Source organism: Mesoplodon densirostris, chromosome 12 (assembly GCF_025265405.1).
Source record: "Mesoplodon densirostris isolate mMesDen1 chromosome 12, mMesDen1 primary haplotype, whole genome shotgun sequence".
Lineage (NCBI taxonomy): Eukaryota > Metazoa > Chordata > Mammalia > Artiodactyla > Ziphiidae > Mesoplodon > Mesoplodon densirostris.
In genome coordinates this window covers 7,447,338-7,470,092 of record NC_082672.1, presented here as the reverse complement: position 1 = coordinate 7,470,092, position 22,755 = coordinate 7,447,338, and the positions used below count along the sequence as shown (strand labels likewise).

General features: G+C 40.6%; 1 protein-coding gene and 1 pseudogene across 4 annotated transcripts in view; both read right to left on the bottom strand.

The window, feature by feature from the left end:
• The window catches only part of PRKN (parkin RBR E3 ubiquitin protein ligase), a 1,298,589-nt gene that overhangs the window by 102,607 nt on the left and 1,173,227 nt on the right, over nucleotides 1-22,755 (bottom strand). The window lies entirely within an intron of this gene.
• Nucleotides 14,502-16,607, bottom strand: LOC132499978 (long-chain-fatty-acid--CoA ligase 1-like; annotated as a pseudogene).

Genomic DNA, 22,755 nt, shown 5'->3' with positions numbered 1-22,755 from the left:
AATTTTTAAAATTGTATGCCAGACATTGTGTATAAAAGAATAGTAAAGACCAAATTAAATAACATTTACTCCTAGGAGAGGGAGGGAGTGACCCTTTCAAACTATTAGTGTGGAGTGCTGAGTCAATTTAATCTGTAATTGAGGCAGATCTGGGCTTTGTTGCAGCTTTAGCTCAATTCCGTTCACCACTCACTTCAAATGTTTTGAGGGAAGGATCAGGTCCCTTCCTTCAGCAGGGCTTTGGATCTAGGTCTGGTGAGACTCTAGAAATCTCTTGATTCTTTATAGGCTAGACACCAGCTTTTCTAATCACAGGAGATCTCATTCCGCTTTAAGCCTGGATGCCAGAATTTTTGGTCACTGTATAGAATTCTCTTTGCTGCCGTGTGCTGTGCTCAACTTTCTGTGTCACAGAAGATCCATAGCCACCTTGCTACCTTGGCCCAGCCTCTGAAGGGCCACTTCAGTGCACTCAGTGAAGGCCCAGGTTACACACAGGTATTTGTCTCAGCTCTCCTGCTCTGGCCCTGACCTTTGGAAGCTGTTGCCTTGTACTCTGTGAAGGGCTGGTATGCCTGGTAGGGATGTTTCTTATTCTCCTGCTTGGTTCCCAGTCTTTGGCAAAATCAACCCTGATGGGTTCAGATTCATTTTTTGGCTGGGACATCTTCAGATTCTACTTTATCTCTTTAGACCATGTGTATCTATTAAACGTCCTTTAAAAGTTCAGCCAGTTTCTCCTTCCTCTGTGGCAGATTTCTGCTTTTCCCATTGTCCTGCCAGGGTTAAAAGCATCTATGGATCTTTTATCTTCTTTTAGTAATTTTGTTCATTTAGTTTTCTTTTCAATCTCAGATCACTGATGGGTTTTAAAAATTCCTAGAAATGTATATCCTGTTTGACTTGTTCTTTTTGTTATTGTGGGAATGTAAAAAATACTTTTAAGTTTTCTCTTTAGTTTAACTCCCATTTTTGCACTCGTCCACTTTGATCTGTTTAGGCAGAAGCTTAAACAGTTCTACTTAACTCAGCTAACCCAGAGGCTGTGTATATCGGGATTTGAAAGTACAGTTTGTATACTAAGAGAAAAGTCAGTATATCTCTGAGATGTGCCATCCTTTCTGGTGAGGAATACTCTCAAAGTAAGATGAGGCCTAACCTTAAATCAATATGCAGCCATGTCGCTATAGCAGACATCTGTACATACACACAGAAATACCGAGACACCAAGGACAGGCTTTCTGACAAGTGAGATATATTTATGTTAAAGCTATCAAGTACTGCACAAAACAGAGAAGAATCTCAGGGTCCTCTTAGTGAGAATCTGGTTCTCAGTCTTATGTATGAGCTGCTTCTTTTCCGTGACACTCAAGTGAAGTTAGATAATGCTGGATTTTTATTATTCTTTTCCTGGTGGCCAAAGTAAAGCATTCTTTTTAGGGTCCAGGAATGGAATCTAGTCAAGAGACATAGATCTGGAGCTCCTGGCTGGATTAGAGACCTCATATAGAAGCTGACCTTCTCTCTGTGGTGTGTGCTATGTCCCAGAAATGACACTTGTTTGTCACTGATTTCATTTTTTCCCCTCAATGTTGCCTCTGGATTAAGAAGCCTCTTTCATTACTGCTCATCAGTGTCCTGCTGCTGAGGGAACCATTTGTGTTGATAAATAGTTATGTTTTTAAATGTACTGAGAAGGAGGCATTTTGAGAGAGACTTCTTCCATCTATGCCCTTTAGTCCTGACTGTAATTTATTTATTCATTCATCAATAAATATTAGTAAGGGCAGCCTGTGATATAGATATACATAATATAGACACAGTTCCAGCCCACAGAGAGCATATAAGTTATTAACTTCAGATGAGTTCAGTTCAACATACATTTACCAACTTCTCCTATGTGCTGGGCATATGGCATGATAATTAATCAGACAGGCTTCTTTCTGTAAGTTGATAGTCCAATGCAGAAGACATAAAAATAATTTCAGTACAATGTTTTAAAATGCAGATTGCTAATGGAATGCAGATGGGAGGTGCTGAGCCTTACCTGGGGATATTGGTAAGGCTTTCTGGTGATGATGATGCTTGAGGTAAATCTTGGAGGCTGGGTGGGAGCCAGTCAGGAGTGGCAGAGACCACTAATACCTACCCAGTATCCATGCTCCTCTCCTTCCTCATGAACAGAACTTTAAGGTTGTGCCCAGCAAAAGACTACTTTTCCCAGCCTTACTTGCACTAGGACTGGTCCATGAGCTATAGGTTTTTGTGGGGCTTCTAGGAAGCTACATGTTTGGGCGGGCAGTTTCCCCTCTCCATCCTCCTGAGGCTTGACTTGTCTTACTAGGAGTGTGCCACCCCCAGCCCCAGGGTGACCAAGGAGCTGCTGTGTGTAGGAGATGTGGACAGACCTTGGTTTGCAGGCTGGGTGTCCACCTACGTGTGTGCAAGGATCCTTCTATACTGGTCAGAGCTGGACAAGACAAGGGGATAGGGCTGGGGAGGGGCTGACTTTCCTAGTAGCACTAAGTTCTGGTAAAGAATCCTGAGGGGTTGGAGAATTCTAAATTAGAATATCGCCTACTAGGTCCTTATGAAGGACCTAGTATATAAAGTATATAAAGTACTCTTCAAGGTAAAGAGGATAGGATCTATTTTATTTGACAGTTTTCTAGCTTGATTTATAATTTAAAACTATTCAGATGTGGGTTCTGTGGAGCTGCATTTATTCACTCATTCCAGGTCCTGAAGATGTTAGGATTGGACTTAATCATTGCCTCTTACCAAAGGGAGAGACAGAGGAAGACCAAGAAGTAAGCAGAGTGAAAGAAACAGAAAAAAATATCCTATAAAAGAAGAAAAAAATATAGAATATATTTCTATAATATAGAAAGAAATATAGCCAAACATTAGTAGAGTTTACAGTTTCTGTTTTTAGGGGTTATTGGGGGATTTTATTTTCTTCACAGATATACATAAGCAGTTTTATAATCAGAAGAATATTTGTTCATGAATTAAAAGCCACAAATATTTTAAGTACCTAGCATAATGTCAGGTCAAGGCCAGACATTTTAAGGATGTAAAGCCCAACCCAATCCAACCCAAACAATAAACCCTCAATACACAGGAAAGAAAGCAATGGAGACCCATGGGGCAGGTGATAAGGAGTGTATCCCTCTTAAGTATTTTTATTAACAACTTGAAAATAGACATTGATGGAATAATGAAGTAATTTATATGATCTTGAATTGGAAGGTAGAGTGAAAAGAGAATCAGGATTCAACAGCATCCCAGCAGTCTGAATTCATGGGCTAATCTAACAAGATTAACAGAATACACTTTTGCAGAGCAGTATAAATCCCAACACTAGCATGTATATAATAGCTAAACTGGCTGTGCGAGTCATGGCTTAACAGCAGCATGTGTAATAAAGAGAATTAATAGTATAGTGTGGCTACAAAAATTAATCGTTGGCAACACTAATAGATAAAACAGAATGAAGGAGTGGAGAGTTTTCCTTTGCTGTGCCAAGACTTTACCTGCATTCCTTGCAGTTTTAACATCATCTTTGGGAGACATTAAAAAATACTTAAGCCTATGGAGAAGTTTCTGCTCATCTGAGAAATTTTTGAAAGACCAAATCTAGTGTTTTAAGTGTATTAAAAAGAAAGAGTGTATGTATGTCTGTTGGGTGGAGTTGGTAATATTCTGCAGATAGTGATGGATACCATGACTGGCAAACACGTTTCATATTTTCACAGTAGGACTGGGGTTTTCTGAGTACTTGGGACAATAGAGGGTGGTTGAGTTCAGCTAGATATAAAGAAAAACACTGTAATAATTAGAGTGGTTTACATGGAACAAACAGTTTTTAGAGGAGAATGAGTCTTAATTGCAGAAGGTGTTGGGGTTAAAAAAACCCAATAAGTGGCACCTACTTTCCCTGTCTGAGTTTGAAAAGAAAGGAGGGGCAGGTGCGGTGGCACATTTATATATGCTATAACGAGGTTGAAGGACACAACTTATGTGTGTAGACTAGTGGTTTTCTAATACTAAATTCCAGAACTGTGAAAACCTACCCACCAAAGCATAGGCAGAACTAGACTTCCTGGAAACACAGAGCAGAACCAATGGTCTCTGTGAAGTGTCTGCTCCCAAGCCAAGGCATGACCTGTCACTCTTTCCAAAGTTATGAGTAAATCATCCACCTCTCCTGTGTAGAATGGATTTGAATTATGGCTCCATGAGTTTCTTATTTCCTATAGCATTGGGGGCTGTTAATGGGGGTCTGTGGAATTTGTGAAATACACTAATATATTAATTTCACTAACTTCTACCTAAAATTGAACAGTTTAAAAAATTATGAATGTAGGAAAAAATATCAGTAGTAGTAGTGACATCTGTGACTTTGTCATAAATAAGAATCACAGACATTTTTCACGTCATATTAGAATTGCTGCAGATAACTTGAGACATCATTTATGTTCAATATTACTTCAATTTGAGGTGGATGGCATGTGATTGCTCTTGTCTTGGTTACTTGTGTGATGTAGCTTCAAAATGGGGGCAAATGCAGGAGTCACCTCTTCTCACATTGGTGACCCAGACACACGTGTTGCTTTGCAGTATTCTTGTCTACAACAGTTTCTTAATCATGAGGAGGAAGGACGTGAGACAAAGACAACTCCACAGTTTAATGTCCTCATTCCAATTAAGCAGAAATGTTCTTTGCACTGACATGTTTTTAAGCAGTAAGTTTTTTCTTTGAAATGCAGAAATATTTATTTTGGTTTCCTTCATTGTTTTTGGAAATTCTGTGTTGGTTTATAAAACATAGAAATAGTCAATACTTAAAGCAAACATTCAAAACCCCAATGTGACAAATTATTGACTTCTTGTGCAATTAAGAATACAGGTGTAAGCCGCATAGCACAGGGAGATCAGCTCGGTGCTTTGTGACCACCTGGGGGGGATAGGGAGGGTGGGAGGGAGATGCAAGAGGGACGAGATATGGGGATATATGTATGTGTATAGCTGATTCACTTTGTTATAAAGCATAAACTAACACACCATTGTAAAGCAATTATACTCCAATAAAGATGTTAAAAAGAAAAAAATACACGTGTGAAGTTAGGCTAACACATAGTGTTATTACAACGACAACATCTTCGGGGCAAACCCTGTTTTGCCTGTATAATACAGGTACTCATGTAACCAAAAAACAACTGCTTTCAATGTATAAATGACAACTAAATTCAGTCACATGTGGCAAAGACTTGCAGTAAAGTGAAATGCTGCTAATTTCCCAAATTAACTTTAAAAAAAATCCCTTGAGAAGTTAATCCCAGGAAATAAGTTTTCCAGATTCCTGTTGTCCTAGAATTTTGGCTTGTCAAATACATTTCATAGAAATCAAGTAGCATTATGACAGAAGAGCATTTATTTATCACCGTCCATTTCAATAAGTACCCAAGTGTATCTACTCCCTTAATATCTGTAAAGACATGCCTTGCCTGAGAGTTTACTCTGGGGAAAAAAGCCACTTAATCACAATGCACTCTTTTGATATGAAAACCACATTAAAAACCATCACAGGAGTGGAGTCAAGATGGCGTAGTAAGTGGACACAGAATTCACGCCTTCTCACAACTAGGGCGCCTACCAGGCACCAGTGGGGGACCACGGACACCTAAGGGGACGGGAGGAACCCCCAGTGCCTGGGTAGGAGGAGGGGCTTGTGGGGAGTTAAGGGGGAGGAGAAGTGGAGGCGGGAGGGGACTGGCACCCCTGAGGGGCAGCTGGGGGAGGGGAGGAGTTCCTACACCCAGTGGGACCCACCCATGGTTAGGGGTCCAGCAGGGACGGGGGAGACATTGGGGGAGATGGTGGGGGAGGGGTGCGAAGGAGTGGAAGGGAATGGGGCCAGCATTTTCCCTGTCCACTTAGGCACCGGGAAGCCTGATGGCCTCCCGGGCCCAATCCTCTGCCCTCAGAGCCTCCCTCCTGCCGCCCAGAGCCCAAGTCCCGCCCCACACCCCCACCCAGGGACCTACGTCTACACTCGGAGACCCCCTCTGAGACCCCCTCCAACACGGCTGGGCCTAAATCTCACCCACACACCCTCACTCAGGGCCTTACCTCCAAACTCTAGAACTCCACTCTCCAGAGGTTCTCCTGACTGCCTCTCCCCTTCCGGGAAGGTCCTAAACAAGGCCCCACCCCACGCTTGAAGTTGCCCTGTCTAGGCCCCGCCCCATACTCAAACATCACCTCCCACCCACCTAGGTCCCACCCCATCCTAAACCCCACCCCTGCCTAAATGCCACCCCCATAGCCAAGGCTTCTTTTTTTTTTTTCCCCTCTTTTAGATTGGGGCTCTGTTTTACCTTGTTGATTCACTGTTGTTGATTCTTTTATATTTTTATTTTTCCTAATAAATCTTTTATTCTTCTAATTTTATTTCTTTTTTTTTTTTTTTTTTTTTTTTGCTGTACGCGGGCCTCTCACTGCTGTGGCCTCTCCCGTTGCGGAGCACAGGCTCCGGACACACAGGCTCCGCGGCCATGGCTCGCGGGCCCAGCCGCTCCGCGGCATGTGGAATCTTCCGGGATCGGGGCACGAACCCGTGTCCCCTGCATCGGCAGGCGGACTCTCAACCACTGCACCACCAGGGAAGCCCTATTTTATTCTTTATACTTTGTTAGTGATCTCTCCTTTTGGCTTGTTCACCCCCCCTCCTTTTTTTTCTGTTGTGTTTTTTTTTCTTTTTTTCTTTATTTTTTTAAAGATTTTTTAAAATTTTTATTAGTTTCTGCTTTATAACAAAGTGAATCAGTCATACATATACATCTGTTCCCACATCCCTTCCCTCATGCATCTCCCTCCCTCCCACCCTCCCCATCCCACCCCTCCAGGCGGTCACAAAGCACCGAGCTGATCTCCCTGTGCTCTGCGGCTGCTTCCCACTATCTATCTACCTTACGTTTGGTAGTGTATATATGTCCATGCCTTTCTTTCGCTTTGTCACAGCTTACCCTTCCCCCTCCCCATATCCTCAAGTCCATTCTCAAGTAGGTCTGTGTCTTTATTCCCGTTTTACCCCTAGGTTCTTCATGACATTTTTTTTTTAAATTCCGTATATATGTGTTAGCATACGGTATTTGTCTTTCTCTTTCTGACTTACTTCACTCTGTATGACAGACTCTAGGTCTATCCACCTCATTACAAATAGCTCAGTTTCATTTCTTTTTATGGCTGAGTAATATTCCATTGTATATATGTGCCACATCTTCTTTATCCATTCATCCGATGATGGACACTTAGGTTGTTTCCAGCTCCGGGCTATTGTGAATAGAGCTGCAATGAACATTTTGGTACATGTCTCTTTTTGAATTATGGTTTTCTCAGGGTATATGCCTAGTAGTGGGATTGCTGGGTCATATGGTAGTTCTATTTTTAGTTTTTTAAGGAACGTCCATACTGTTCTCCATAGTGGCTGTACCAATTCACATTCCCACCACCAGTGTAAGAGTGTTCCCTTTTCTCCACACCCTCTCCAGCATTTATTGTTTTTAGATTTCTTGATGATGGCCATTCTGACTGGTGTGAGATGATATCTCATTGTAGTTTTGATTTGCATTTCTCTAATGATTAATGATGTTGAGCATTCTTTCATGTGTTTGTTGGCAGTCTGTATATCTTCTTTGGAGAAATGCCTATTTAAGTCTTCTGCCCATTTTTGGATTGGGTTGTTTGTTTTTTTGCTATTGAGCTGCATGAGCTGTTTATAAATTTTGGAGATTAATCCTTTGTCTCTGTTGTGGTTTTATTTTACCTTATTGCAGTTGTTTCAATTATAGTTTTATTTTTCCTAATACATTTTTTATCTTTCTAATTTTATTTTGTTTTTTACTCTTTGATATTGTACTGCTCTTTTTTTTTTCTTTTTTTCTTTCTTTCTTTCTTCCCTTTATTTATTTATCTACCTTGCCACAAAGCTAGTGGGATCTTGGTTCTCAGGCTAGAGGTCAGGCCTGAGCTCCTGTGGTGGGAGCTCTGAGTTCAAACCTCTGGAGTAACAGAGAACCTCAGACCCCAGGGCATATCAACTGAAGTGAGGCCTCCCAGAGGTCTTCATCTCAGCACAAAGACCTGGCTCTATCCAACTGCCTGCAAACTCCAGTGCTGGATGTCTCAGGCCAAACAACCAGTAAGACAGGAATACAGCACCACCCATCAAAAAAATAAATAAATAAAATGAAACGACAAAAACATTTGTTACAGATGAAGGAGCAAGGTAAAAACCTACAAGACCAAATAAATGAAGATGAAATAGGCATGGTACCTGAAAAAGAATTCAGAGTAATGATAGTAAAGATGATCCAAAATCTCAGAAACAGAATGGAGAAAATACAAGAAATATTTAACAAGGATCTAGAAGAACTAAAGAGCAAACAGTGATGAACAACACAATTACTGAAATTAAAAAATACTCTAGGGCTTCCCTGGTGGTGCAGTGGTTGAGAGTCCGCCTGCTGATGCAGGGGACATGGGTTCGTGTCCCGATCCGGGAAGATCCCACATGCTGCAGAGTGGCTAGGCCCGTGAGCAATGGCTGCTGAGCCTGTGCATCCAGAGCCTGTGCTCTACAATGGGAGAGGCCACAACAGTGACAGGCCGGTGTATCGCAAAAAAAAAAAAAAAAAAAAAAAACCCAAAAAACTCCAGAAGGAATCAGTAAAAGAGTAACTGAGAGAGAAGAACAGATAAGTGAGCTGGAAGTTAAAATGGTGGAAATAACTGCCAGGGAGCAAAATAAAGAAAAAAGAATGAAAAGAATTGAGGACAGTCTCAGAGACCTCTGGGATAACATTAAACACACCAGCATTCGAATTATAGGGGTCCCAAAAGAAGAAGAGAAAAAGAAAGGGTCTGAGAAAATATTTGAAGAGATTATAGTTGAAAACTTCCCTAACATGGGAAAGGAAATAGTCAATCAAGTCCAGGAAGCACAGAGAATACCATACAGGATAAACCCAAAGAGAAACATGCTGAGACACATATTAATCAAACTATCAAAAATTAAATACAAAGAAAAAATATTGAAAGCAGCAAGGAAAAAGCAACGAATAACATACAAGGGAATCCCCATAAGGTTAACAGCTGATTTTTCAGTGGAAATGCTGCTGGCCAGAAGGGAGTGGCAGGACATATTTAAAGTGATGAAAGGAAAAAACCTACAACCAAGATTACTCTACCCAGCAAGGTTCTCATTCAGATTAGGAGAAATTAAAACTTTTACAGGTAAGCAAAAGTTAAGAGAATTCAGCACCACCAAACCAGCTTTACAACAAATGCTAAAGGAACTTCTCTAGGCAGGAAACACAAGAGAAGGAAAACACCTACAACAACAAACCCAAAACAATTAAGAAAATGGTAATAGGAACATACGTATCGATAATTACCTTAACTGTAAATGGATTAAATGCTCCAACCAAAAGACATAGACTGGCTGAATGGATACAAAAACAAGACCCGTACATATGCTGTCTACAAGAGACCCACTTCAGACCTAGGGACACATACAGACTGAAAGTGAGGGAATGGAAAAAGATATTCCATGCAAATGGAAATCAAAAGAAAGCTGGAGTAGCAATTCTAATAGCAGAAAAAACAGAAATTAAAATAAAGACTATTACAAGAGACAAAGAAGGACACTACATAATAATCAAGGGATCCATCCAAGAAGAAGGTATAACAATTGTAAATATTTATGCACCCAACATAGGAGCACCTTAATATATAAGGCAAATGCTAACAGCCATAAAAGGGGAAATTGACAGTACACAATCATAATGGGGGACTTTAACACCCCACTTTCACCAATGGACAGATCATCCAAAATGAAAATAAATAAGGAAACACAAGCTTTAAATGACATATTAAACAAGATGGACTTAATTGATATTTATAGGACATTCCATCCAAAAACAACAGAACACACTTTCTTCTCAAGTGCTCATGGAACATTCCCCAGGATAGACCATATCTTGGGTCACAAATCAAGCCTTGGTAATTTTAAGAAAATTGAAATTGCATCAAGTATATTTTCCAACCACAATGCTATGAGACTAGATATCAATTGCAGGAAAAAAACTGTAAAAAATACAAACACATGGAGGTTAAACAATACACTACTAAATAACCAAGAGATCACTGAAGAAATCAAAGGGGAAATCAAAAAAATACCTAGAGACAAATGACAATGAAAACACGATGACCCAAAACCCACGGGATACAGCAAAAGCAGTTCTAAGGGAAGTTTATAGCAATACAAGCATACCTCAAGAAACAAGAAACATCTCAAATAAACAACCTCAGCTTACACCTAAAGCAATTAGAGAAAGAAGAACAAACCCCCCCCCCAAAGTTAGCAGAAGGACAGAAATCATAAAGATCAGATCAGAAATAAATGAAAAAGAAATGAAAGAAACAATAGCAAAGATCAATAAAACTAAAAGCTCGTTCTTTGAGAAGATAAGCAAAATTGATAAACCATTAGCCAGACTCAACAAGAAAAAAAGGGAGAAGACTCATATCAACAGAATTAGAAATGAAAAAGAAGTAACAACTGACACTGCAGAAATACAAAGGATCATGAGAGATTACTACAAGCAGCTATATGCCAATAAATTGGACAACCTGGAAGAAATGGACAAATTCTTAGAAAATCACAACCTTCTGAGACTGAACCAGGAAGAAATAGAAAATATAAACAAGCACTGAAGTTGAAACTGTGGTTAAAAATCTTGCAACAAACAAAAGCCCAGGACCAGATGGCTTCACAGGCAAATTCTATCAAACATTTAGAGAAGAGCTAACACCTACCCTTCTCAAACTCTTCCAAAATATAGCAGAGGGAGGAACACTCCCAAACTCATTCTATGAGGCCACCATCACCCTGATACCAAAACCAGAGAAAGATGTCACAAAAAAAGAAAACTACAGGTCAATATCTCTGATGAACATAGATGCAAAAATCCTCAACAAAATACTAGCAAACAGAATCCAACAGCACATTAAAAGGATCCCAACAGCACATTAAAAGGATCATACATCATGATCAAGTGGGGTTTATCCCAGGAATGCAAGGATTATTCAATATATGCAAATCAATCAATGTGATACACCATATTAACAAATTGAAGGATAAAAACCATATGATAATCTCAATAGATGCAGAAAAAGCTTTTGACAAAATTCAACACCCATTTTTGATAAAAACTCTCCAGAAGGTAGGCATAGAGGGAACTTACCTCAACATAATAAAGGCCATATATGACAAACCCAGAGCCAACATCATTCTCAATGGTGGAAAACTGAAACCATTTCCTCTAAGATCAGGAACAAGACCAGGTTGCCCACTCTCACCACTATTATTCAGCATAGTTTTGGAAGTTTTAGCCACAGCAATCAGAGAAGAAAAAGAAATAAAAGGAATCCAAATTGGAAAAGAAGAAGTAAAACTGTCACTGTTTGCAGATGACATGATACCATACATAGAGAATGCTAAAGATGCTATCAGAAAACTACTAGAGCCTAATCAATGAATTTGGTAGAGTAGTAGATACAAAATTAACGCACAGAAATCTCTTGCATTCCTATACACTAATGATGAAAAATCTGAAACAGAAATTAAGAAAACACTCCCATTTACCACTGCAACAAAAAGAATAAAATACCTAGGAATAAACCTACCTAAGGAGACAAAAGACCTGTATGCAGAAAAGTATAAGACACTGATGAAAGAAATTAAAGATGATACAAACAGACGGAGAGATATACCATGTTCTTGGATTAGAAGAATCAATATTATGAAAATGACTCTACTACCCAAAGCAATCTACAGATTCAATGCAATCCCTATCAAACTACCATTGGCATTTTTCACAGAACTAGAACAAAAAATTTCACAATTTGTATGGAAACACAAAAGACCCCGAAAGCAATCTTGAGAAAGAAAAATGGAGGTGGAGGAATCAGGCTCCCTGACTTCAGACTGTACTACAAAGCTACAGTAATCAAGACTGTATGGTACTGGCAAAGAAACAGATATATAGATTAATGGAACAGGATAGAAAGCCCAGAGATAAACCCACACACATATGGTCACCTTGTCTTTGATAAAGGAGGCAAGAGTATACAATGGAGAAAAGACAGCCTCTTCAATAAGTGGTGCTGGGAAAACTGGACAGCTACATGTAAAAGAATGAAATTAGAACAATTCCTAACACCATACACACAAATTAACTCAAAATGGATTGAAAACCTACATTTAAGGCCAGACACTATAAAACTCTTAGAGGAAAACATAGGCCGAACACTCTATGACATAAATCACAGCAAGATCCCTTTTGACCCACTTCCTAGAGAAATGGAAATAAAAACAAAAAGAAACAAATGGGACCTAATGAAACTTAAAAGCTTTTGCACAGCAAAGGAAACTATAAAAAAGATGAAAAGACAACCCTCCGAATGGGAGAAAATATTTGCAAATGAAGCAACTGACAAAGGATTAATCTCCAAAATTCACAAGCAGCTCATGCAGCTCAATATCAAAAAACAAACAGCTCAATCCAAAAATGGCAGAAGACCTAAACAGATGTTTCTCCAAAGAAGATATACAGATTGCCAACAGACACATTAAAGGATGCTCAACATCACTAATCATTAAAGAACTGCAAATCAAAGCTAGAATGAGGTATCTCCTCAAACCGGTCAGAATGGCCATCATCCAAAAATATACAAAAAGCAAATGCTGGAGAGGGTGTGGAGAAAAGGGAAACCTCTTGCACTGTTGGTGGGAATGTAAATTGATACAGTCACTGTGGAGAACAGCATGGATGTTCCTTAAAAGCCTAAAAACAGAACTACCATATGACCCAGCAATCCCTCTACTGGGCATATACCCTGAGAAAATCATATTTCAAAAAGAGTCATGTATCACAATGTTCACTGCAGCACTATTGTTACGATAGCCAGGACATGGAAGCAACCTAAGTGTCCATCGACAGATGAATGTATAAAGAAGATGTGGTACATATATACAACAGAATATTACTCAGCCATAAAAAGAAATGAAATTGAGTTATTTGTAGTGAGGTGGATGGACCTAGAGTCTGTCATACAGAGTGAAGTAAGTCAGAAAGTGAAACACATATGTATGCTAACATATATATATGGAATCTATAAAAAAAAAAGGTTCTGATGAACCTAGGGGCAGGACAGGAATAAAGTCACAGACGTGGAGAGTGGTCTTGGGGACATGGGGAGGGGGAAGGGTGGGCTCGGACGAAGTGGGCGAGTAGTATTTACATATATACACTACCAAATATAAAATAGATGGCTAGTGGGAAGCAGCTGCATGGCACAGGGAGATCAGCTCGGTGCTTTGCGACCACCTGTAGGGTTGGGATGGAGAGGGTGGGAGGGAGACGCAAGAGGGAGGGTATATGGGGATATATGTATAAGTATAGCTGATTCACTTTGTTACACAGCAGAAAGTAGCACAACAGTGTTAAGCAATTATACTCCAATAAAGATGTTAAAAAAAACTCCAAAACCATCACAGACAGAGCAGAGCGACGGGTTCAGTGAAGGTAAAGTGTACAGTTATTCAGGTGTCACAGTTGAACATGGTTGATCCAGGTAATTGTTTCCTTGTTGAAATGCTTGTCTTCACTGCAGAGTCTAAGACAGTTTTTTAAATAACCCCTGGGAAGGGATGGAGGGAGGGAATCGGGTCCGGAGAAGAGGGTCAGAGAATATACTGCTCTTTGGGCACCAGAATCCACCCGCAGTGGTGAGCGGCCATACATCTTTACCTGAGTTGTTCTGAGCTATGTCTGTCCTCAGCTTCACTGAGAACCTTCTGCTCCGACAGGAATAACAGGGGTTAATCAGAAGGGTGGTGTGAGATGGGGAAGGGAAGGTGGCAGGGGTCAAAAAAAAAAAAAAAAAACCTCTGGTCCACTTGTGACCTCCTGCACCTGGGGCAGTTCTTGTTTATAAGGGATGGTTCACTCCAGTACATGGTACTCTTCGGAGCAGCAGACACCTGCAGAATTTGCAGCAAGTGGCGGACATCCCAGACATAGAAAAGTCCTAACCACTTGGTTAGCAAAACAGAGGGACAAGTTTTCACCCTCCTTTTAAACTGAGGAAGTCGTAAATAACTTAGCACATTTATAGTTTCCCCTTTACAGTTTTTTTAAGGCTCATTTTGGAAATTGTGTATCACCGTGAACACGGTCTGCAATGCGAGGTGACCATAAGGCATATGACCATAAACCATTCCCTCTAAGCTTCCTATGATGAGAATCTGAATGCACGAGGCAGACAAAGATGCTCCTTCCCTACTTGCTGTTGTCAAAACTACCCACTGAGGCTACGGGCGGAAGAAGACTGTGGAGGCGTGCGGCCTCTTCCCAGCTTCCTTCCTTGCATTAGATTTTGATGGTGGAACAAAGTTCAAGGATCTGTGACCTGAAATAATTCCAAAGCTCTGGCCTTTTAGCCTTCATTGTTGGGGTCAGAAGGCCGTTGTTGACAGAATAATTCAGGGTGGAAACAGGTCAAAGGACCTGTTCAAATGGTTTTAGGCCCAGAATCCTTCCCAAGTCTCACCATGTCTTCTAGAATAGCTTTTTTGACGACCTTGTTTCTGCACAGTTCTTCAAAGGGGCCTTCAAAGCCTCTCTTCTGGGCCCAGGGACCTAGCATCTCAATGTCTGGTACCACAATTACTATGAGAAATGCCTGCCTCTCCGTGGACGAACACCTGAGCGACAGGTTCACTTCACTGGTAGATGTTTTCGATCTTCTCCAGAGCTATGTACTCTCCTTGTGCCAGTTTAAAGATGTGCTTTTTCCTGTCAATGATCTTCAAGGTGCCATTTGATAACCACTTTCCAATGTCCCCTGTGTGCAACCAGCCGTCTTTATCCAGAGCTTCTGCTGTGTTTGCTGGGTCCTTTAAGTAGTCTTGAAATACATTAGCCCCTTGCACACAAACCTTGCCCTCGCCCTTGGCAGCCATGTAATTCATTTCTTCCACATCGACAAGCTTTACAATGTTGCAAGGCATTGGGGCACCAACATGGCCTGTGGTCCAGTCCCTAGGCACAGTCAGGCAGCACCCGGTGGTGCACTCACTCTGTAGCCTTCGTAGAACTGGCAGCCCAGCGAGTCTCTCAGGAAGGTCAGCACTGTGGCGGACATGGGCGCTGCTCCTGTGATCATCAGCCTCACTTTTCCTCCCAGGCTCGACTCTTATTTTATGGATGGTCAACTTATCCCACAGGCTGTTGTTTCTAATGATGCCACTGTGAAGCTTGGCTTCTTCCCTCTTGGAGGCAAAGTCCAACAGCCATCGCTTCGGCATGGTGTTTGCCTGAGGAAAAAGTCAGTCAAACATCCAGTTCAGCAGTCTGGGGACCACAGGGAAGATGGTGGGCTGAAATGCCTTGAGATCATCCATAAGCAACCTGGTATCTCCTTGGAAAAATCCTATTTTAGCTCCATGACACAGCATCACACACTTTACAACTTTTTCAACACACTCTACAACTTTTTCAAGCACGTGGGCGAGAGGCAAGAAAGAGATCAAAGTATCATCTGAGGAAGTAATGAATGTACTCTGTCATTTTCACAAATGTTGAACAATCGTTGACTGCATTTCGATAGGTGATCAGTACTCCTTTGGGGTTGCCTGTAGTTCCACTTGTGAAGCAAATTATCGCAACATCTTCAGGTGCTGGAGGCTTGGGCTTCCGTCTGTGGGCTCTTCCCAGGTCCTCCATCGCCTTCATGCTGATGATCTCCACCCCACACTTCTTGCCTTGTTCCGACCTATCACTGCCGTAGGAGTCCATGAGAACAATAGTTTTAAGGCTTGCTGTTAATTTATTTTCTACAGCTTCTAATAAGAGGTTGGCCTTCTCTGGCTTGCCCACAAAAACCAGAGAGAGTTCAGCTTTGTTGATGATCAAGGTGGCTGCTTCAGTTCCGAGGGTATCGTAGAGGGGAACGATCACCATCGAATAAGTAAAGCATCCCTGTTCAATGATCACCCACTCAGGTCTGTTCTGAGAAAAGGGGCTGATGAACTGATCTGGGGCTACCTTGAAGCCCTTGTGGAGCAGTGCCGAGCCCACACACTTTGACATTTCTGCAACCTGTTTGTATGAAAGCCATTCATAGGGTTGGTCTGGTTTCCGAGAGCCTAAACAAGGGCCGTTATTTGACACCTGCATGCCCCTCTGGAAATCTTCATATAACATCCTGATGTCATCGTAGAAATACACCAAGGCCTTGTCACTGTCCAGGAGCATGGATCTCTGGGCACCGCCACTGCCTGCCACCTCCACTGACTGCATGGCCAGGTCGCATGGTGGCTTCAGGGCCTGCAGCTGCGTGGTGTACCAGAAGGTGGTGAGCGCCACGAACGCACTGAAGCCCATGAGTGTGTTGGTTGGAAGGGTGCACACGTACTGCCAGAAGCCAACCATCTCTGGCATCCAAAAGTACTGGAACAGCTCGTGGTCTTGCATCGTCCTGGGTTGGTGGCGCCCTATGCCAATATCTTAGAAGGGCGTCACAAGGATTGCCATCTTATGGCCTCAGTCTTCTCATTAAATGAAAGTTCCAGACTCCATGGTTGGGGATTCCATTTTGTGACTCGTGGAGAAGTAGGAATCCAGTCTCAAACCTCTTTTCTACTTTCTTCCAAACGCCTCTCTAGCAGGAGACGGCTTATCTTCTAACAGGAATGCTGGGGAACCAGAGGAGCTTCAGAACATTTCAAAGGCACCTTGGACTAGACCTTTGCCAGGTGGCTGTCTCTTTTCCTCAGTTTGGATGAAGGGAGATGAACGAGGGGAAAAAACTCAGTGGATGACTCTTTCTTGGATGTATTACCTGGTTTCAGGACTTAATGAAGCTCAGGTTCTTGATGTCTCATCGCAGAAAGTATTCAGTGAGAGACAAAGTGATAGGTAAGAAGTGGATTTATTTAGAGAGAAACACATTCCACAGACAGTGTGGGCCATCTCAGAAGGTGAGAGCGGCCTTGGGAGAAACACACTCCACAGACAGAGTGGGGGCCATCTCAGAAGGTGAGAAAGGCCTAAGCAGTAAGATTTAATTTTAACTTTCCTATACTTAAATGTATTGAAGTGTCATTTTAATGCATCGGTAAAGAAGCACAAATGCCAAATCACAAACTTGATTTTATTATTTTGATAACTGGATTTCTTTTGAATTTTATGTGTTTAATCCTATGCCTTTAGAAAATATTGTTCAAAGATAATGTCTAAAGTTTTTTATCAAACTGACAAAGGGGTCCATGGAAAAAAATAACTAAGAACTTCGTTACTAGGAGTTTGATATTTTATATTAAAAAATAAGATTCTAAAGAAAAGTCGCTGCTTCTGACACATCTTTGGAAATTCATAGTTTAAAGAATTTAGCTGTATTTAGTAATTTTCCCCTCTAAGGTCTTCTTTGTGAGGTCACAATTTACAACTAGCACTGGGATATGTTTTCAAAGAGACCCCAGCTCAAATATAGAACCCAAACACTTAAAATGCTTTATCCTGAGAAAATCCAAATATTTATGTTTCCAACTCACGTTAAAAATTTTCTAAAAGCATAAGATGTTATTGAGGGTTCCCCACTGTTGATGACTGTGGTTAGAAAGGCCATTGAAAATGACTGCCGGGGAAAGGACAGCTGTAGGGATGTCAAGGCTGTTGGGGGGCAGAAGGTCCCACTGATGGCTTCCCTGGCACTTATAATTTAGTCACTCAGCGATCAATTTCTTAACACCAGAGATGTGCTGGAATTAGTGTGAAATTTCCATTCTCTTTGGCTCTAACTGGGACATTCCATAATTACAATGAAATGAGACCACGCTTCACCGTCTCACTCCCTCTGTGAAGAAGTTATCTGGCATGAAAAGGAAAGGAATGGAAATCAAAAGCCAGCCTGTAGGAATTGCTAACAGAATAACTGGTGAGTGAGCCGAGGTGAAATGGCTTTGATGCAAACCAACACATGCGGTACTAATTAGGCAGTAAGACCGGCAAGGAAGTGAGCATTATGTCTGTTAATTGACTTGGATGATGTTGGGTGGTGAGGTATCCTGAGGAAAAGCCAAAGGCCTTTAACTCACCAGTGTGGTTAATTATTAGAGAACGTTGTGCTTGCGGAATTTCCTACCAAGCATTTCAAAAAGACATTATTTTGCTTTTAAACATGTTAAAAACATTAAGTGACACTTCTTGCAGGCTAATAGCTGCTTGTATTGGTGATGAAGAAATGGTTGGAGATTTTATTTAGTCCAAGGTTAATGAATAAAGGTTATGAAGATGGTCTCCCTTTCATTTGTCTGCAGCAGAGTAGAACAAATTTACCTACCTGACTTTACTTGGGGAATGATCATAGAAAATGTGAAAGGATAAATTGCTTTTATATAGAATTCTTTAAAAAAATCATTTTTATTTTTCTGTATGACAAATGAGAAAATATGAGTCATTAGAATGCATAAGCATCACTAATCTGAGAACTATCCTGATAATGGCTCAAGTTCTCTGAAGCATGTTTATGCAACTCCTTTGCTCTCCAGTGCAATCTGGGAGGGAAGGGCATGCACTGCCATCCTTCTGCCTGGATCAGATGTGGAGGTAGAAGACGGTGGCGAGCCTCTAAAGCAAGAAAGAATGATATGAAAAGCAGCCTTAAACTGACAGATCTGTGTAAGGCATAAAGGAGTAATTGATTGTACTTGAGCTGTATCACAGCAACCTGAATTAATTAACAAAGATAAATTACAATGTGTTCTATCTTAGCTCTTCTGAAGACAAATAAATGACAGTATTGATGGATAGATTAAAGACACATTTTCGAAGGTGTGGGACATGGTTAATTTACCCACAAGTAGGATGGCCATATGATTTGTTGTTTAACAGTACAATTCTGAGAATGAAAGGGAGCGTAATAGCAGAGACTCCAGAATAGGCATAAACACCAGCCTGTTTTGGGCAAAATAAGATGTGTGCCTGTCACCACTTCTCACCCTATAATTCCAGAATTACATGCTGCTTATTCATATACATTATGCCTCTCTTATAGTACCATGTTCACTGGAATGTGAAATTAACATATGGCGGTTGTATAATTTTATTATTATTGTTTATTAATAAAATAACACAAATAATAGGTTATAAGTAATATTAATAATTACTATTGAGCATTATTATACTAATAATTAACTTACAAAATACTTTTGAAAGTATTTCAGTTACTCCCAAAATAGCTGGTAAGTGGCCTCTCCAAAAAATTCTGAATGATTTATCAAATAAGCAAGTAAATAAGCTTTATGTAGATATACTAATGCAATGTTATATAGTCATTAATAATAAAAATTTAGAATAATCTTTAATAAGCAGCAATACAATTTTACCTCTGTTAATGTATTCTAAGAAAGTAAGCAGGTAAATACAAAGAGCTTTATGCATGAGAATATTTCTCATGACATTGCTTATAACAGCAAACACTGTAAAGCTGGGGGGGTGATAGCATCAGGGCGCAGTGAGCTACTCTCTTTGTGTCTCCCCTTTAATCTGCAACCAGTAGAACACCCACAGCTCAACAAAGGTGCCTCTACCCAGCACACCAGGGTGCCAAATGATTGCACATTTCTGAGCATCTAAAGGAGGATGGACCGGAACGCAGAGAAGAGGTGGTACAGGCGCAATAGCAGAGGCAGTGCCTGCAATTCTGGTCCTCCAGCTGCAGCAGCTGAGCCCACGGCCCCAGAAAACCTGGTCAGCAGAGGAGGGAGTGCACACAACGCCAGCCCCCTGGCCACAGCAGTGCCCACGGCCACAGGTAACCAGGCAGCAGCAGCAGTAGGGCCTGGGACCCCCATCCCTCCAGCCATGGAGGTACCCACAACTCTGGCTCCCTGCTCACCCCACCTGTAGCAGTGGAGCCCACAAATCTTACAACCCTGGACATGGCAGAGGTGCCTGTGTGCTCCTGGCTGGCCCGCTCCCGATGCAACTCAGGGGATGCAGCACATGGTGGAAGAGCCCACCATCCCAGTGCTCCAGGTAGCAGCACCATTGACACTGACAGCTTCAAGGCACCAATGACCCTGGAGGCGCAAGAAGCAATAATGAGGGTAAGGGGCGACACCTCTGACAGAGGCAGTGAAGGGTGGAAAATGCTGACTTTCAAATATATCTAAAGGCAGCACAGGTAAGAGAAACTAAAAACTTGTGATATGTCGCCAACTACTGGACGACAAAAGAAAGGCCTCTAACTTCTGACCTGTTGAATAGTTAGACTGGAGTAGAAAGGTGTCCCCTACTTCACACGTGCTGGCTTATCAAGCACCATGAAGAACCATAGTAACACTGTACAACAAAGAGAAAATGACAATTCTTTAGAAACCGAACTTAAAACCACAGAATATTTCAATTTAACTGATAGAGAATTTAAAATAGCTGTCACGAAAAAACTCAACAAGCTACAAGAAAACTCAGAAAGACAGTAAAATGAGCTCAGAAATAAGATTAATGAACAGAAGGAATACCTCACCAAAGAGACTGAAACTCTAAAAAGGACTAAACAGAAATTCTGGAGCTGTAGAAGGCAATAAACACGACGAAGAATACTTTAGAAAGCATCGGAAACAGATCAGACAAGATGGAAGAGAGAATTAGTGAGCTTGAAGATAGATAGATAGATAGAAATGATACAAGTAGAAGAGGGAAGAAATAAGACACAAAAAGATGAGAAAATTCTATGAGAGTTATCTGACTCTTTTGGGAAGGGGAAGATTAAGGTAACAGGTATTCCAGAAGGAGAAGAGAGTGAAAAGAGAGCAGAGAGTTTATTTAAAGAAATAATAGCTGAGAACTTCACAAATATGGGGAAGGAACTGGATATATAAGTTCATGAAGCTAAGAAAACACCTAATTACCTCAATACAAAAGACCTCCAAAACACAGTATATTAAAACTAGCAAAAGTCAGTGAGAAAGAAAGAATTTTAAAGGTAGCCAGGACAAAAAGAAGGTTAACCTACAAAGGAACCCCCAGTAGACTATCAGTAGATTTCTCAGCAGAAATGCTATAGGCCAGGAGAGAATGGAATGACATTCTCAAAACACTGAAAGATTACAAACTGTCAGCCAAGAATACTCTACCCAGCAGAGTTATCATTCTGATATGAAGGAGAAATAAAGACTTTCCCAGACAAACAAAGCTGAGGGAGTTCATCAACACTATATCTGTCTTACAAGAAATGTTGAAAGGAGCTCTTCTAGCAGAAACAAAAAGGCAAAATATGCAAAACTTTGAGTAAGGTGATAAATAGACACGCAGAATCAGAAAATTGCAACTCTTTATCAGAATGCGTTTTTTAAAAACACTTTATTAAAACATAAAGGCTAATGGGGAAAAAAGCAGAAAAAAATAACTGTAGCTACTTCAGTTTGGTAACAAACTCACAATATAAAAAAGGACAATTTGAGATAACTAAAACACAAAAGAGGAAGATGAAAAGAGCAGAACCCACATAGATAAATGAAGATAAGATGCTATTAGCAGAAAAGGACTGTTTTATCTATGAGAAGTTTTATACAAAGCTCATGGTTACCATAAACCTAAATCTAGAACAGAAACACAAAACAAAAAAAGAGGAAATGGTGGAAGACATTTTAGAAAACCACCAGCCCAAAATGGCAGACATAAAAACAAGGAAAGAGAAGCAATGGAGCTATAGTGCATCCAGAAAACAAATGATAAAACTGCAGTACTAAGTCCTCATCTATCAATAATCACCTCAATGATTGGATTGAATTTACCAGTCAAAAGACACAGAATGGCTGGCTGCATTAAAAAACAAGACCCAAGTATATACTTCCTGCAGCAGACACACCTCAGCTCTAAAGACAAACATAGACTCAAAGTGAAGAGATGGAAGATGATACTCCAAGCAAATGGCAGCCAAAAGAAAGCTGGCATAGCATACTTATATCAGACAAAGTAGACTTCCAGCCATAAAAGATAACAAGAGACAAAGATGGACAGGATATAATGATAAAGGGGCCAATTCATCAAGAAGACATAACAAATATTAATATATATGCACCTAACATAGGAGCACCAAAATATATAAAACAATTATTAACAGACACAAAGGGAGAAATTGACAGCAACACAAAAATAGTAGGGGACTTTAACACCCCACTACATCAGTGGATGGATCAGCCAAATAGAAAGTCAACAAGGGAAGAGTAGCTTTTAATAAGACTTTAGATCAGATGGAGTTGATAGATTTGCACAGAACATTCTATCCAAATGTAGCAGAATACACATTTTTCTCAAATGCACATGAAGCCTTCTCAAAATTAGACCATATGTTGGGATACAAAACAAGTCTCAATAAATTTAAGAAGACTGAAATCATATCAGTCATCTTTTCTGATCACAATAGTATGAAGCTAGAAATCAACTACAAGTAGAAATCTAGAAAAAAATCACAAATATGTGGCAACCAAACAACATTCTTCTAAACAACTATTGGGTCAATGAAGAAATCAAAGGAGAAATAAACATTACCTGAAGACAAATGAAAATGAAAATTTAACATAAAATCTATGGGATGCAGGAAAAGCAGAACTAAGAG